We start from the raw sequence: 18,639 nt of genomic DNA on the forward strand, positions 1-18,639 counted from the left end.
AAGCTATAGTCTCATGGATCTCAACCCATCATCTAGTTTTTGCCATTTTTGTCACATATGCACAAACATAAACACACGCATAAACATACACATTACACACACACACACACACACACACACACACACACACACACACACACACACACACACACACACACACACCCTTTTTGTAAGCTGCATTATTCTCTTCTCACCACATGAGATCAGTATAGGACTACATTGAACAACATAATGTACATGTATAATATAGTACACAACCTGGTTACATCTTAGCCAACAGGAATCAATCTTTTTTTTTTTCTTTTTTATACGCGATCTGATTGGATGGCTCGGTCGCTACAGAAAATGTTGAAAATGTTCAACGTTTTGACAGAGCCTTCAGCGCACGGATCCACAATGAATTACGCGTCCGTCCAAATTCAAAGTTAATGGGGATCAGTCAACAGACGGAGGCAGTGGGCACGAGGCGCCTCATGCCCACTGCCTCCGTCCGCTGAAGGCTCCGTCCAAATTTTTTTTTTCACATTTTTCGCCAGCGACGGATCCGTCATCCAATCAGATCACGTATGCAAATTTAAGCACTGTGACACTACTCTGGCTCTGACGACCCTGGAAAGCTCCCCCATCCGCCACGCCTTCTGACGTGCTTTGACTGACGGTGCAGTGGGCACGAGGCGTCACCAACATAGTCCTCAAAAAGACTTCAATATGTCCAGAACTCAGCTGCACGCCTCCTCACTGGTACCCGCTCCAGAGAACACATCACACCTGTCCTCCGTGAACTCCATTGGCTTCCATTTAAACACCAAATCAACTTCAAAATCTTACTCATCACCTACAAGGCCCTCGACAGCCTAGCCCCCCCCTACCTTGCTGACCTCCTCCATCACCGCGCCCCCTCCCGATTCCTCAGTTCCATCTCTGCCAACCTGCTACAAGTTCCACGGACAGAGCGCCGGACTTGGGGTGATCGGGCCTTCTCAGTTGCTGCCCCAAGCCTTTGGAATTCACTCCCCTCCCACATCAAAGTCTCTCCAACCCTCTCTTCTTTCAAATCTGCACTCAAAACATACCTTTTTAAACAAGCCTTCCCCACCTAACTCCCACCTTATTCTTCATGTTTAACCTCTGTTTTTCTTTTTTTCCTAGTCTGTCTTACATAGTTTTGATAGGGCAATATGTAAAGCGTCTTAGAGTACCATATTAAGCGCTATATAAATTCATTTATTATTATTATTATTATTATAAGTGCTAGATAAGGTTGTTCTTGCCCGCCAGCCAGTCGTCGTGACGTCACGTGAACCTTATGAATAGGATGCTTATTTTCGAAAGAGGCCAGGATGTGGGCGGAGTTAGGACAGTTACGGGAAAGATTATTCGCGTGCCTGAACATCTTGGCTCTTGTTTTGGTCCCACAAGTCCTAGGCTGAGGGAGGATCCTGAATTATAGCGGTCACCCGGTCTACCCCGATTTTATTTCCGGTCTCTTTCCTATGAGCAGTGTACGCAAGAACCGTCCCCGGGGAAAGAAGAGGACAAACCCCTTAACGGTAGTGGATATCCCTCTACCAGAAGTCCCGCCCTCTCTCTAGCTCTCGCCGCTTAACCCATGTAACTGACAGTCCCGCCCTCTCTATTGCCAATAACGCCCATTCAGAATTCATACAAGCATGAGAACTCCTGAGAAAGAGGTAACAGACAGTGGATGTTGAGGTCAGTCATGCCTTGGACGTGGAGCACGCTGCTTCTTTGGAATTCCCTCTACATCTTTATTTTTCTGGTCGATGGAGCAGTGTTCATCACACATAATGAAGATATGCAGAGGGTAAATATAGGCTATCATGTTTGGATATGAACTGGACTACATGTGTGCGGAAACTATTAAATGCCTAACATTTTATTGAGTGTAGCCTCCTTGTTGAGGACATTTAAAAGACCAGATGTTTTTTTTAAAGTCAATCCTTAAAGAGTAAGCTACGGCCACGCCAAACGCGTTACGCGCGAAGAGTTTGTTTGTTTGTATCAGCGGTCCACAGGGAAACGGGATTTGGTACCATGCAATTAATAGGCCATGGTGTGCAACGGACTGTATGGGGTAGTCTACGCAGCCAGTTGCATAGGCCTACTTATAAATATATATTTTTAAAATATTACATTTGGTTCCAGAATAGATGACACTTATATTGCGCATTCCACTTGAACTAACATTTCAACGTTGTGTATGTTTTTGTTACATAGCCTACATAGAGCGATTTTCGACCTTTTGACATCTTATTATGTTGATGGATAATTCCATTACATCCAACTTGTAGATTTTCGTTTTTCCTACGGGAGTTAAATAAGAAATTCATGCTATAAGATGACTCAAATGAATAAAAAAATGTATCATGCTGTTGAAATGAGAGTGATCTATCACCCTTCATTTCAACAGCATGATACATTTTTTTATTATAGGCCTTCTACTCCTTCTGATACCGTTTTAACGTTCACGTAATTTTCCAGGACGCTGAGGCTGTTGCGAGCCCCATTTCTCGTCAGGTAGGAGACATTGATAAGACAACATGATAACATGTACTAAAACATATATGAAGAAATTGCTTTATTATACTTTTAATGTGCTTTAATTTTATTCCAGAAACGTAGTACAAACAATGCAAAGGTGAGTCATCCTGGAAAACCAATATATTAGAGATACTTCACATTATTATGTATATATTTTCTTGATTTTATTTATTTCACCCACTCTGTTCAGACGGTGGAGGTGCTCAGTGTCACAGTACACTGTACGGTGGCTTCTCGGTTCGCTCACACAGTCGTGACCTCCAGTGCTTTGAACAAAGCCAACTCCTCCCAGGAAATATTCTTCGAGGTGGACCTGCCCAAGACGGCCTTCATCACCAACTTCACCATGTGAGTAAGAAGGCAATTTTTTTTAAGAAATCTGTTTTGAGTTTCGATCATTTGATATTTTTTTCCTTTCATGCATCTTTATTTTTTCCCACTCTTAGGGAGATTGAGGGTCAGGTCTATATTGGGAAGGTGAATGAAAAAGAGAAGGCTAGGAAGCAGTATGACAAAGCAGTGTCTAAAGGGCAGACGGCTGGACTGGTCAAGTAAGTCACAGGTCACAACATGAATTCTAGTCTCAAACTAGACGACTTTCCGGGACATGGCGGTGAGGTCCTTCGTAAATTGTCTGTTGCAGAGCTTCTGGAAGGACGATGGAGACGTTCTCTGTGTCCGTCAACATTAGAGCCAAGAGCAATGTGACCTTCATCCTGACCTATGAGGAGCTTCTTCAGAGGAAATTGGGCCAGTATGAGATCCTGACCCGAATAAACCCCAAACAGCTGGTCCAGAACTTTGAGGTGAATCCAAGTTCACAATCCCCTAAATTTCCCTGTGCTTGGTATCCTTTCACTAAATAGTGTGTGTGTGTGTGTGTGTGTGTGTGTGTGTGTGTGTGTGTGTGTGTGTGTGTGTGTGTGTGTGTGTGTGTGTGTGTGTGTGTGTGTGTGTGTGTGTGTGTGTGTGTGTGTGCAGATTGTGGCTGATATCTATGAGGCCCAGGGCATTGCCTTTGTGGATGCCGCTGGAACCTTCCTTTCCAATGAACTCCTCCCACTGGTGAAAAAAACTGTCACAGACAACAAGGTATAAGAGAAGCTCCTCAAACGTTAGTGTCAATATATTTATATGATATATTATACATGAGTTATATTTATAAATGTAGTCAAAACCGGTCTGCGTTTCACGTACCATGGTGTTTCCATGCTATTCAAACCATCACATTTGAGAATTAACTAATACATTGGTCGCTCAGGCACACATCTCCTTCTCGCCCACGCTGGATCAGCAGAGGAAGTGTCCAGAGTGTGATGGGTCTCTGATCAATGGGGATTTCATCATCAAGTATGACGTGAAACGAGCATCAAGCCTAGGAGACATTCAGGTCTGCTGTCAACAAATATATGAAACACAATGCTGACTTTAGTGGAGCAACATAGACCCGTTTAAACTGATCAATTCCACTTTTATATTTCTACCTCCAGATCGTGAACGGATACTTTGTGCATTTCTTTGCTCCTCCGGATCTTCCTCGCATCCCAAAGAATGTGGTGTTTGTCATTGACAGAAGTGGTTCAATGTCAGGCACTAAGATGACACAGGTAAAGATGTGTGTGTGTGTGTGTGTGCATGTGATATTTAGAGATTTGAATCCACGTCTTCCCTTAATTGTTAAAGGTCTAACCGTAGATTGTAAATGCTCTTCAGACTCGAGAGGCAATGCTGGCCATTCTGCAAGACCTACACCATGAAGACCATTTCGGCCTCATCCAATTTTCCAACACCATTCTCCAGTGGAAGAATTCTCTTATGAAGGCCACGAGAGAAATGTGACCAACGCAATGGAGTATGTCAAGAGAATCAGGGATAGCGGAAGTGAGATTCAAACTGAGAATATCAAATCCGTCACACGCCTGGGACGTCTTCACAATTTCAATTTCAACTCCTTTTTTCTTATTCATAAAAAGAGAAAAAATGACATGACGTGCCCTGATCGTTCTCCCCTCACAGGTACGGATATCAACGGCGCCGTGTTGAGAGCAGTGGACATGTTGAAGCGGGAAAAGGGAGGCAACACAGACAAGTGTGGGACATGATTATCTTACTGACTGACGGAATGCCCAATTCAGGTGAGTTCATGAGGATATATGCTCACATGAAAACAGGTATCATCCTCCAAGTCAAACAGAGACACGTATCAATTGTGACATTCTTGAAGTTTGGAACTCTTTCGTTCATATATTTTGTCTAGGTGTTCAACAGCAGGGATACAAAGTACAGGTGTGAGTGTTGACAGGGCAAACTACAAATCATGGTTTAACCTTTGTGCGGGCCAAACCCATCCGTTAATCTGTGGTTGTTGTGCCTTTCTGCATGTGTGGTTGGATTGGCTGCCTGCAGGGGAGAGCTCCCTCCCAAAGATCCAGAAGAACGTGCTCAAAGCCATCGGTGGTAACATGTCTCTGTTCTGCCTGGGCTTGGGAACACGTGGATTACTCCTTCCTGGATGTGATGGCCAAACAAAATAAGGGAGCTGGCACGCAGGATCTATGAAGCCTCGGATGCAACCCTTCAGCTGCAGGTGAGGTGACTGAAACTAGAAAACAAATACCAAGCAAAGAATTGATGAACAAACAGGGAATTTTGAATTATGGGATGCATCAATGTGAGCCATAAAATGTCCTGAACAATGTCGAAATATTGTCATAGAATATCACCAATGATCACATTCTCCTTTTTAGAGAAAACTGAAATGGGACAACATCAATAGTTGCACCATTTATTTACATACATACATACATGCATACATACATACATACATGCATACATACATACATACATACATGCGTACTGTAGCAGGCCAGTGGGTGTGGGGTTTCCACGCCACCAAGTTGCAACAGATAAACGACACAACACACAAAGCAGGTTCAACTTATGATGGTTTATTCACCTCGTAAACACAACCAGGGTGGGAAAAGGGGTCCATTCACCTCCTTAATGATCCAGTCCTCTCTGTCTCTTGCTCCTCCCAACTCAGGCTTGTGGTAGCCTGCTTTCTGCTTCTGTGGTAGCCAGATGGGGTGCCTGGCCTACCACTCCCCTCACTCCTCCCTGGCCTCTGCCACCATACATGCATACATGCATACATGCATGCATGCATGCATGCATGCATGCATACATACATACATACATACATACATACATACATAACATACATACATACATACATACATACATACATACATACATACATACATACCTGCATGCATGCATGCATGCATGCATACATGCATGCATACATGCATGCATACATGCATGCATACATGCAAACATGCATACATGCATACAAAACAGGGTTAAGAGAGATATTTTAGGTATGCATATAGTGGAGAAAATGTATCCTAATACATTTCGTGTCCCAGGGTTTCTTTGAGGAGGTGGCCACCCCTCTGCTCTCTGAGGTGGACCTGCGTTACCCTGACAACGTGGTGGAGTCCTTAACCCCTCATCACTTCAGTCAGCTGTTCAATGGCTCAGAGATCGTGGTGGCCGGGCGGCTGTCTGACAATGACATGGACAACTTCCTGGTGGAAGTGCAGGCTGATGGAGTGAGTTAACATGAATGTTAATAACTAACATTGCATGAAGTATTTATGTATGTGGGTTTTTAAGTATGGTGTTTGTAAGTATCCAGACCAATTGTTCTGGATACTAGAAGGTAAGGGCAATGACGAGATTGTATACGAGAGTGGGAGGATCCTGTGAAGCAAGGGGGAAAAGGCCATCTGATGGAGAATGGAAACTGAGTCAGACTATAATAAAGCTGTATAATTGTTTGGTCCAACACAAGTAAGTGCATACAAACTGTATGTGGTGGTATTTGCCCACAAATAATGAAATTCACAAGATTCTGTGTAAACAGGGGAATCTTGTTTTGAGACATTGAATTCTTGAAAGTTAAATATCCTGTTCTTGAGCACGGTGGTGAATCTTGGATCATACTGGAGAATTGTATTGCTTCGACCCACAGTGTGCAATAGATAGCTCAGCAGGGAAAATGTTTAATTTGTGTTCAGTTGACATGTTCTACATACATTCATACAACCGTGAACTGGGCACTTAATTCTGATTCATAAGTGTTCTAATCAGTTAAAAATACATCCCCACCTACGTTTACTCTTGCGACTCATTGAAATGTTACTCTGCACTCAGAGTTCAGAATATCACACAGCCATTATTTTTGCTCATCATTCTTACTGCGGTCTCTGTGTTTGTGAGGATGCAAAATGTAGTGTAAACACAGAATCTAAACTTGTGGTTTGCTTGTGGGCACTATTGAAAGATACCTAGTCAGGGCAGTTCTTATGTGCTAACTTGTGTTGGACAAAACAAGGTTACAGCTATGGTAGCTACAAAACACTAGTTTGGAATATAATGAACGACAATGGCTGGTCGCTGCCAATTTTGGAACGTGCCTACACCGTGAGAGGGGGTGAGTTAAACAAATATAGTTTGTTAGGGTTTGATTACATCTCGACATAGACAATATCAACAATTTATCTGGGGTCTTAGCAAACTGACCAAATCCTTTTTGATAAGGGTTAATTCTGGCGCTGCCACTAAAGGCTTGCATGCCTTTAAGATTCTAGGGTACTGCTGGCAAGATGTGAAGCAATCTCTTATCCTCGCTTGACCCTGGCCCGGCTGCTGATGACTTCCAGCAGTCCAAAACGATGTTGTTGTTTTCTCTGTTCCCATTTAAACTTTTCTTCTGCCCCCTGATTTTTTTCCTTCCCTGTTGTTTCCCACTGTTGTTCCCACAGCATGGGAATGACTTCCAGGTGCAGGGAAAAGCCAGGGTGGCTGAGTGGGACCAGATCTATCCAGAGCAGGAGTACATTTTCGGGAACTTCAGTGAGCGCCTGTGGGCTTACCTCACCCTCCAACAGCTACTGGTCGCAAGGTCTGCCCTGCTGAACCCTTCGGATCCTTTTGGATCATCAAGCTTCGTTTATTTTAATTACATTCTTTACTTTACTAAATGATCTTTAACGTGCAGGAGAAAATCAAACATATTAATAATACCAGAGTTATTGATTCCAAATGGGAGAATCTTCAAAATACTACTCCAAAATACTTCTCGTCAAGTTAACCAGCAATTCACAGCCACACACATGAATTGTGTGTGGCTGTGATTAAATGTTTAATAAGGAATTAAACGTGTGTGTTAAAATGTGCATACAATAGACCTACTTAAATTATTATGAATAGCCAAAAATCTAATTTCAGTGAGCTGGGTTCACCGGAGGAGAAGAGCAACTCCACGGCCAAAGCCCTGGAGATGTCCCTGAAGTACAGCTTCGTCACGCCCCTCACCTCCATGGTGGTCACCAAGCCAGAGACTGAGGATGGTCCCAGCGGGCCCCTCATAGCAGACAAGCTGACTGAGGGTATGGAGAGCTGAACGAGGAGCAGTAACAGAGGAAGTCTTTGCTGTCTTCATGCATGTGAATCAGGGAGTTTTGGGAAGATTCCCAAACGGCCGCTCTATTCCCGGCTGAACCGGCTGTTTTTTTTCTGTGGGACTGTGTGACCGCGGCCTGTTGTTGGCTGGTCTGGGTCAAAAGGTCCCGGGATATTTATTTGCCCAAGTACAGAGCTTGACTATGCCTTTAATGGATATATTTTAGGGATCATGAAAGAGCAATTGGTTTATTATGAATGCAACCATGATGAACTGCCATCACACAAGGACTCCTAGGGCCATATTTTAAACAGTCTGAAACGCAAGTGATAAGTGCGAAACGCAAGTAGCGTTGGGGGCGGATCTCTGGCGCTGTTGCTATTGTACCGGCGGATAAATGACTCTTGCGCCCACCCGACCTAAATCTAAAATGGGTTGGTCTGAAACCTGTAGGTGTGTTTTGGGCATAACGTGCAACAAACCAATGAGACAGCCATCTCCCATCCCCTTTAAGGGCCATGAGCGCATTTGAATTTGACGAGTTGATGTTTTGACAGCGCGTTTGCAGTCTCCGATGAGACGGATGCATGACCACATGAATTTCAAACTTCAAATGGCTCAGTCTATGGCCAAATAATAGGCCTAATTCACACATGGAATAGCATTTCTTCTACGACTTCAGAAACACTGAGTCGTCATGCATTCCCAAATAACTACTGAGCACGCACTAATTGCTGCAACATGTACAGTCCATTGACCCGCTTTCCCCGAGCTTCATCATAGTCAAAGTGTAAAAACTAGCATAGCTAAGATATCATGGCCACCGTCCGCCATGTTTGTTTAGGCTTCAGTAACATTTGGTCATTGCAAGATTGAAATTGAATGAACTACTACAGTGTAAATTCATGCAGCCCCCATGGATCTTTTCTTTCCACAATCCACATCATCATCATAATATCTCAGTTATGCTAATCGTTTGCATGTTTGTCCTGTTATAGCCTACTGGTGTGTGTAAGATTATGTTGCAGCTCCGACCTGCCATGGTACGTCAAAATAGCAACGCCAAACTGCGCCATCCGCTAGTGCGTGGTTTTTTTTCGATCTGTAAAATAGCAGCATGAATCCTTTTGAGCTGAAGCACACCTCTGCTTTTCCCCGACACGCCTCTCAAACCGCAACTTTGGTGGTGGGAGTCTGCTGCGGGGAAAAATTTGCTTTACGCCAGTTGCAAACTAGCAACGATTCAGTGTAGAAAGTAAATTGTGCTGGTTGCGAGATAGTGCCCTTAGTGTTTAAATCCTGGCCTTTGTTTCCATGTTTGTTGTATTTGTACTGATTTTAATATTTCTGATCTCATGTCTACAGGAGAGCGACGTTTTGTGGAGAAGGACGGTATGAATTTGACTGACCATTCACTGGTTTGACAACTTGTTATATCTTGGCTGTGTTTCTATGTATATATTTATATCTCTATTTCTAAATTTGTGACTAGTCAGGGCACAAGCAGCCCCGAAAGACAGTGCTAGGAAAGCCCAAAGCGGTGAGAAGCTCTCCTCACTCACACTCAACACTCACTGTCAACATATCCACATACTGCACACTCTCCACACTCTCCACACTTCCCCCCCCTATCCATTAAATGCTCTCCTTCCACCCCATGTTGTTTAAAGTTTATGATCCCAGGTCTACAAGACAGCGAAAGAGTGCGGAGAGAAGCGTCATGAAAGTCAATGACCATTCACTGGTTTGGCAACCTTTTGAATCTTTGCACTTTTCTTACACTTTACATCTTTGTTTTTGTGTTTGCGGCTTTAGTAAGGTCCAGACCGGCAGCTAGACAGAGGAGTTACGATAATGGTGAGGAGCTCTTCACACTCTACTCCCCAAACATGCCACCATCTCCACACCCTCCACCCTGTCCACACTCTTCACATTATTACTCAAACTCCGCACTTTTCACATGCACGCACTTTTCACCTCCACACTATTTGCCCTCCAGTAGATGAAGGCAAATGTAACTGTTTTGGTAATATGTAGAAGACCACCGTTTTGTCAACACAGCACTTTTACACAAGCCAATTCTCCCACCAACCCAATCCTGATTTCTGAACATCAGAATATACGCAAAGGGAAATGGCAATCTTGCAATGAACAAATGTTACTGAAGCCTAAACAAACATGGCGGACGGTGGCCATGCTATCTTAGCTATGCTAGTTTTAACACTTTGACTATGATGAAGCTAGGGGAAAAGCGGGTCAATGGACGACTGTACATGTTGCAGCATTATTGGGTACGTTAGTGCGTGCTCAGCTGTGTAGCTCCCTTTCTAAACAGTTACAATGTTATATATGTTGCATATTTCTAATCAATTACAAGTTATGTTTTGCATCAACTCGAGTTAGTTATGTAAGAATTATCCTAACTACAAGAAAGAACGCTCGGCGCCAGTTGCAAACTAGCAACAACACATGCGTCAGTGTAGAAAGTAAATTGCGCCGGAAGCAAGATGGGGCCCCCACTCTCTAAACCCACTATATATTCTTATAAAGAAATAGATACTTAAATATATAATCAATCTGTCAAATTATGTTTGGATTGTCTTGTTTTTCTTGGTACTATCTGTACTTTCTGAATAGTTTTCAGATTTCCAATGCAATAAACTAAATATTTAATATAAATTGTAAGCACTGTTACTGGTAAATATGTTTATATTCATTTTGTGTTATTGATGGTCAACTTAAATCAGACTTTTCAATACAAATGCTGCTTCCATGAAAGTGCATCACGCAACATGAATATGTTTGTTAATTTCTATATGTATATGAATGGAACTTAATGTTTTTTTTTTGTGTTGCTATTAAGTGGATGGAGATCCTCATTTTATGATAGAGCTGCCAGAGAGAGAGGACGCACTGTGCTTTGACATCAACGGATCACCTGGAACCATCTTGAACCTGGTTAAAGACTCCTCCTCAGGTGGGCCACCATCCGTCTCACGCAAATGTTATACACAGGCTTCATTTTCTGAAGAACATCATGCAAAATGGAATTCTAAAACCCCCATATTCCTTTGTAGGTTTTCTGGTTAACGGGCAACTCGTTGCGAAAAAGCAAAAGAAAGCGAGCGCGAGTGGAGTCAAGACCTACTTTGACCACATCGGTGTGGACCACCAAGCCCTGGGGGTGAGGCTTGAGGTGACCACTGAGTTCATCACTCTGTCCCAGGACGGTCAACAGGTCAAGCTGCTGTGGTCAGATCAAGCTTCCCTCAAAGGACCAAGGTGAGTAAGATGTCTGCTTATGTTTGTGTAAATTTTCACCTGTGTGTGTGAGTTGAACGTGATCCCGTGAGATTTTGGGAGTTTGCAGACAAGAATAACCGAATTGAAGTCTCCTGCAACTATATAAAACCTAATTAAAAAAGGATAATGAAGGTTGAGATGGAGGCGCACTGCGGTGATGATAATTTGATATTCGCTTCCAAAACAAAGTGGCTTGTTGAAGGGCAGATTTATTTCAGATTAGGGATGCTCTAAAAACATTGAATAATATTTCTTATAAGGGATTGATATTCAACGTGTTTTTTTCCTAACATCAAGGACATCTCGTGGCACTCTGAGAATGATGTGTAAAACATTATCAAACGTGTATAATAGGGTAATCAAATAGGAAAGGTTGATAAGCTGATTATTATTGAATAAAATAGCCCAATTAGATAACCGGTTAATACATTTGTGCAATCATCGATGCACAAATAACGTATTACTGCCTTAACTTTTATTAGCAATTTAATCTGCCTCGTGTTTGTGTATTTCCAGTGTGAAGCTTAAGGTGATGAACAACAACAGTCTGACCGTGACCATAAGGGACTACATCAAGTTTAAAGTGGTCAGGCACACAAAGGTGTGGAGTAAACGGCACTACCATCAGGATTATCTGGGATTCTACACATTGGAAAGTCATCGTATGTCCCAGGAAGTCCACGGCCTGCTAGGTAAGGCTCTGTCCACCAGGGGGCATACGTTAGCTATCTTTCTACTGAGGCCATCGTAGATGATTTATAAGCACGTTACACCTCAGAAGTGTTGGTTTTCATATGGAAATCTGTTGATGCGAAATTATGAAGTTACAGGAAACTGCTCAGAATACCACATATATATTTATAGTATTTTATGCTATAGATGGAAATTATTATGTATTTATATATGTGTTTCTTTAATAATTACAAATTGTGATCCAGGTCAGTTCTACCATGGGATTGGGTTTGAGGTTGGAGATCAACGTCCAGGAGAGGCTCCTGAGAAACCAGATGCCACCATGTATGTCAAAGGACATCAGCTCAATGTGACCAGGTACACCTGCTACCTGACACCACTTTATTAGTAAAATCTTACGTTATGTTTAAAAACATTTTTTTTGAAACAATCGTATTTCTTTGTCCTTCCCCGGCAGGAGCTGGCATCAAGACTTCAGGAAGGATGTGCAGAGAGGAGTGCATGTTCCCTGCTGGTTCGCTCACAGTAATGGAACAGGGCTCATTGACGGGAGTGCTTCAGATTACATTGTGTCAGGCCTCTTTAAGACTGACAAGTAGGTAGTATCATTGATTACATAGCCAGACACTTCAGGCCGGCTAACAGCCTCTCTATTTCAATCACCTCTCAGTGGCAGCCCAGGGACCACAGGGATTGGAGAAGTTCCATATCCCTGATAAAGGGGCCATTTGGCTAACTTTAATTTCAGCTACTTATGGCATAGGTCTGGTTGAGGAGTTTTAACTGAAGGAGCCACTCATTGGCACTTATGGGTTCAGATCACGGATGCATCTGTAATCTGTGTACGATATTTCTAAACAAGCGTGTTCTCCCATGATATCTGAAATCTTCGGTTGCCTCCAGGGGAGTTTGTTTGCTGTAACAATGGAGGAGAATTAGGGATTTAGCAGTAGTACTTATTCCAACTGTTGAAGTGACGACATTAAGCCGATTATCTCAAAGTATTTTTTTAATATTCTCATATTTCTAAATTGTATTAAAAGGAAAAATTGTGCCAAAATCACCTGATTTTTGATGTTTGTATGCAGCACCAATTATGCTTCATTAAAAAAAAAATACAAAACCAAAACATTCATTGTTATTATTAAGCAAAAGTGTTTGACAATAAAGAAACTACGACAGATTCAAAAATACTTTGAAAAGGTTTTATCTTTTATCTAAGGACAAATAATGATGATTTGTGATGATGATGGTTTGAGGTAAAAACCCATGGTTTTGTGAGAATGTCAAGATCTTCGGCAGGGATTTGGAAGAGCTGTGTTTGCAATGCGCTCCGTTGCTGATTAGCTGGTTGATGCTTGCCTCAAGACCAACTTCGGTTCCCCACACAGAGGTTCACAGAATAAATGTTTGCAAATATTTACTCTGAGGGGTCACGTATCAAGAGTTGTTTATTTGTTCTCCTTGTACTCTTGGGCACCGCTTTTGTCGATAAAACACAAAACACATATTTGACATGACCAGGTTAATTTGGTAAATTCGACTATAATGAATGGTTGTTTACATGTTAAACATATGCAGACCATTAAAGAGGAGTGTTAATCCACTTAATCCAGGCATTGTATGTTTATTGAACATACAATGGCCAAAATACAATACACACATTATACAGTATATATTTATACACACATGACATGTGAGTTGTCATGTTTTCAGCCTCTTCATTGAAATATTTGAGTATGTGAACTCCTCACTCCACAGTTTGCCAGCCCGTGTTGCGTGTCTGCAGTGTTAGTCCTGAGATCCAGGGCATTTGTGGTGACCCCATTCATGTCGGAAGTTCAGGAGTTGAGAGTGGGGTGACCAGATGTTGCTGATTTGGGGGGGGGGATGGTGGCCAGATGAGGTGCCGGGTCCCCAACTAATACTGTCACCTGGACAGAGTCCTCAAGTGGGTTAGATAACATTCGCAGAGTTTGCCTCTCCCAAATTAATTGTGAGTCAGTATCTTCCCAAACAGGCATGATACTGCTGTTGTGGAGAGAAGCATGACAGCTGCAAGTCTGGTTAGGTATTTTTTACCATAAGAACTTGTAAGGCTCAGTTATATTGCTTAAAAAAACTGTTACGTATATATATCATATCACTTATGTATATGTAATGCAATATTTGATGTGAGTTTTTGAATTTTAAAGAAATACACACATCAAATCTTGCTTTACCTATGCATACAAAATTACAAGATATGTCTTGATAGATAACATAATGACTAGATATGTGTCATAACAACCAATATCTAGATATGTCTTGATATCTAACCTACATGTGTCCAAGGTAATAATCTAATGAGTCTTAGTACCTAACCTAGTGACTAGATATGTGCCTTAGTAACTAACCTAATTACTCTTATTCCCAAAGACTAGATGTCTAGGTTACTAACCTAATAAAAAGCCTGGATTCTTAAGGCAGCGATTTCTTAACACCACCCTAATGACTAGAATAAGACCTTGAGTTGGATATCTTAATACACACGCCTTGAACAAGCAAAAGGTAAAGAAACAAGTTGTATTCCTCTGTGGCGATACTTCCCTTTAATAAAAATATATTCTGTAACGGTCAATGCCAAAGACAAGCATTTTTACCTGGCGTTCATTGATGGGGCATTGTGGCCCAGGTTTCAAAGGACGGATACAGAGCTCTCGAACAATACCGGACCAAGTTCAACAAGGTTTATGTCTTGATAGCTAAATTAATGTCCTAACGATGACTTAACGATGACTATGTCTTCATAAAATAAATAGCCTTGTAGCATAATAACATGTTATGTTTGATTTCTCTATTGCGAAAAAAGCGTTAATCGTATCTGTTTGTTTTACATAACGCAATAGATATTAATAAACATCATGATTTCTAAGTGTCCATATGGAATGTCGAATTGGTACTGGTAATTATTGTTATAATAACCATTATTATTGTGAATAATACAATGCTTTCCTTATACGAAGCAAAATTCATGACACAATACTTATTTCCCTTTCATTCCTGTCATTTTCTTTTGGGACTTCTAAAGCGAGAATCTCCTAAACGAGTATTCTTCTGAAACTTTTACTGGGATGTGATCAGTAGGCCCATGTGCAGGGTGCGTGTTTAGGGCCTGCACACGAGGAGTAGGCTATGCATTTGAGAGCGTAGTGTATGTGACTGCATGTGTGCATGTTTTCGTAAGCTTGGGTGATTCGCACCAGATGTGGTTCACTCGGGGTGTCTGCGACAGAGAGGCCGCACTGTACTTCACTGAGCTCGAGTTGTGAAAAGCAAACATGCAACTTCTTTCACACATGGCTGACATTAATATCTCTGCTGTATTCCTCCACCCCACCCACCCTCACTCCGGCCCCACTCCACCCTACCCTCCTTTAAATAAATGAAGATAGGAGCTGCATGTCTCGCTGTGGGTCGGGGGAGATCTTCACGTAGTTGCAAGGGATCCATGAATGCGCTGATGTTCGGCCAACAGGAGGCAGCAACGAGCCATACATGTACAGCTGTTTATTTATCCAACACGAGTTCCTCCGTTGGGTGAAATCATGTTACAGTGTCGGGCTTCTTACTATTATCACACTTGGATATTTATTCTATCTGATTGTGGTTTAGTAATCTCCAGCGCTTTATCAATGATAACATTTTAGAGAGGAACGTTCCTTTTCTCAAGTTTTACATTGGAACAAACAACAGCCCTATTTTGTGACACAACACAAAAAGAGCGTGAAGGCCAAATTGCATTCTGTATCAATACTCCTTTCAGTGACAAACTCAAGAGAGGAACATGTAAGGGAAGAAATAAAAAGTCTAAATGATGTGAATTAAAACACTGCGCTGCATTGTTCAGCAGCGGTCCTTCGATCCTTCAGGTGCCCTTCCCTCTACCTTCATCCTCACCTCTCACCCCCACCGCCACCTCCTCCAATGCACACACACACAACACACACACACACACACACCACACGCTCTCTCTCTCTCCTCTTACTGCTTGCTTTACCTTTTGTCCCCGTGTGAATATTTCACATTGCTGCTGCCGCTGGTGCGTGATGCCCCAGGACTGAGACCCCATTGTGTGGGCCGTGGGTGCCTCGGTATGCAGGCACCCGGCGCGTGGTGCGCCATGACACGCGTGTGGCCCCTGACGCCGGCCTGCCGGCCCCTGGCCGGCCCCTGCCCCCCGCCTGCCTGCCTGCCTGCCTGCCTGCCTGCCTGCCTGTCTACCCACCCGCATGTTTGCCCTCTTGCCCTGCTTGTGTATTTGCCCGCCTGTTTTTCTATAGTTGTGCCTGCCTGCCTGCCTGTCTGGCTGGCTGTCTGCCCGCCTGTCTCTCTGACTTCAGCATCTGTTTGTTTCCACCTGAGAGATACGGCCAGACCTGGCAGGAGACATCAACATTCACACAGCGGATATAACCTTTATTATGAAGGGAAAACAAAGATGCATGTCGAAAGTTTATATTGGGTTTTGTAACGCCTCACGCTTATTGACTCTTCTTTTTGTTCTATGACAACATTAAATCCAGTGTCGTTTAGATTTTTTTATGTTTTTAATTGAATCAGTTTGTTGCACTCTGATTGAGAGTGGAGATTCTGTGTCTGGTTGAGCTGGGTGGCTGGGAGGAGGGCCACTGTGTGTGTGTGTGTGTGTGCGTGTGCGTGTGTGTGTTTGGGATGGGGGTGCTATACTGCAGTGTAGATCCCGGGGGGGGAGAGAGAGAGAGTGCGAGAGAGAGGTGAAAAGTTGAACAGCGGTGTTGACCTTCCTTAGCGCCAGGGCTCTGAAGTCAGGAGCAGGACGGAGGCACGAGGAGGATATCTCATATTCTTTCTCTCTCTCTCTCTCTCTCTCTCTCTCTCTCTCTCTCTCTCTCTCTCTCTCACTCTCTCCCTCACTCTTTCTCCCTCCCTCCATCTCGCCATCACTCTCTCTCTCCCTCTCTCTCTCTCCCTCTCTCTCTCTCTCTCTCTTCTCTGTCTCTCACTCTTTCTCCCTCCCTCCATCACTCTATCTCTCTCTCCATCCCTTCCAGAGGAGCCGTCATCACCCGCCCCTCCACGCGGAAACAATTAGCATCGGCGATAAGGCGCCGCACATATTCCATCTTTTCTCTCTTATCTCATCTCTCGTGTTTGTTTGGGGCTTTATTTTCCCCTCCGTGACGAAAGTCTTTCTGTGTCTTTCTGTCATGCCGCTGTTACATTAAACTTGCATCTGAGCTGAGTGAGAGAGAGAAAGTCAGAGGGAGAGAGAGAGACAGAGAGAGAGACAGAGTGTGAGTTAGGGGGAGAGAGAGAGAGACTAAGTGGGGCCGTGTGTTTGTCATGGAGCTGAATTCCAGATGGAGAGATAATGAAGGAAACAAGCAAACATAAAGAAGACAAAAAATAGAGTGAAATAAAAAAGGCAGACTGACAGACGACATGAGGAGGGGATTTTGGGGCAAACGGGGCAAAACACAAACCTTTATGTGTGTGTGTGTGTGTGTGTTTGTTTTGTTCTGGAAGGTATGCGTGTTGAAATGTCACACCTCTTTGTGTTTTTGTGTTAGTCTGTGTACACATATTTGAATTGTCATGGTATACATCGCTGGTTCAGAATCACCCGTATGCCTTCTTTATTCACTACAAACAACATGGAACTACAATGCTAAAGTAAATGGGTGTTCTGGCCTCTCCCTATAGGAGAGCCGCTCACACGACAGAAGACGTGCTCCGCGTTCCCATCTGTTTTAGTTTTGGAGGGTTGTGATAACCTCAGACTGCCCCCGATTGGATTTAATCTTGCCCCTCATCTCTTTGGGTTGGTCAGCTGACAAGCATGCTGCGCCGCCATTGGTCAGCTTGCTACCAGGGAAGAGGAATTTGTGTAGCGTTGTGTTGAGTTAGCAGTTAGCCGGTGAGAAGTTTAGACTACCATTTGCAACCATAACAATCTCAAAACACAGAAACACAATGTTTGGGATGAATGTCAGCCGTAAGAGCTAACCTGTCAGAAAGGCATCATCTTCCCTTGCACCCTTCCGTTCTGAGGGTAAACGAGTGTACCTAGAGTGAGTGGAAGAGTCTATTAAGAGTGAGAGAGCATGAGTATAAAGAGTTAGCGAGCACGACCAAAGAGTGAGAGCATGAGTATACATACAGAGAGAGTGCATTAGTATATATACAGGGTCCAGAACATGAGTATAAAAAGTGGGAGAACATGGGTACATGAGTATAGATAGAGTGAGAGAGCATCAGTATAAAGAGAGAGAGAGCATGAGGATACATAGAGTGAGAGAGCATGAGGATACATAGAGTGAAAGAGCATGAGGATACATAGAGTGAGAGAGCTTGGATGCATAGAGTGAGAGAGCATGAGGATACATAGAGTGAGAGAGCATGAGGATACATAGAGTGAGAGAGCATGAGGATACATAGAGTGAGAGAGCATGAGGATACATAGAGTGAAAGAGCATGAGGATACATAGAGTGAGAGAGCATGAGGATACATAGAGTGAGAGAGCATGAGGATACATAGAGTGAGAGAGCATAAGGATACATAGAGTGAGAGAGCATGAGGATACATAGAG

The 18,639-nt window shown here is 43.1% G+C and overlaps 1 pseudogene across 1 annotated transcript; it reads left to right on the forward strand.

The window, feature by feature from the left end:
* The first annotated feature begins 1,381 nt into the window (after positions 1-1,381).
* On the forward strand, positions 1,382-13,157 carry LOC115556859 (inter-alpha-trypsin inhibitor heavy chain H3-like; annotated as a pseudogene). The gene is made up of 23 exons (XR_003979130.1): positions 1,382-1,825; positions 2,503-2,538; positions 2,636-2,659; positions 2,753-2,910; positions 3,009-3,113; positions 3,206-3,368; positions 3,544-3,654; positions 3,824-3,952; positions 4,053-4,169; positions 4,276-4,443; positions 4,579-4,697; positions 4,969-5,149; positions 5,991-6,176; positions 7,392-7,531; positions 7,858-8,018; positions 9,398-9,424; positions 9,525-9,572; positions 9,848-9,889; positions 10,896-11,009; positions 11,110-11,314; positions 11,852-12,027; positions 12,274-12,385; positions 12,486-13,157. The product of XR_003979130.1 is annotated as an inter-alpha-trypsin inhibitor heavy chain H3-like (transcript).
* Positions 13,158-18,639: the final 5,482 nt, after the last annotated feature.

The sequence above is a fragment of the Gadus morhua genome, chromosome 13 (assembly GCF_902167405.1).
Source record: "Gadus morhua chromosome 13, gadMor3.0, whole genome shotgun sequence".
NCBI classification, from domain to species: domain Eukaryota; kingdom Metazoa; phylum Chordata; class Actinopteri; order Gadiformes; family Gadidae; genus Gadus; species Gadus morhua.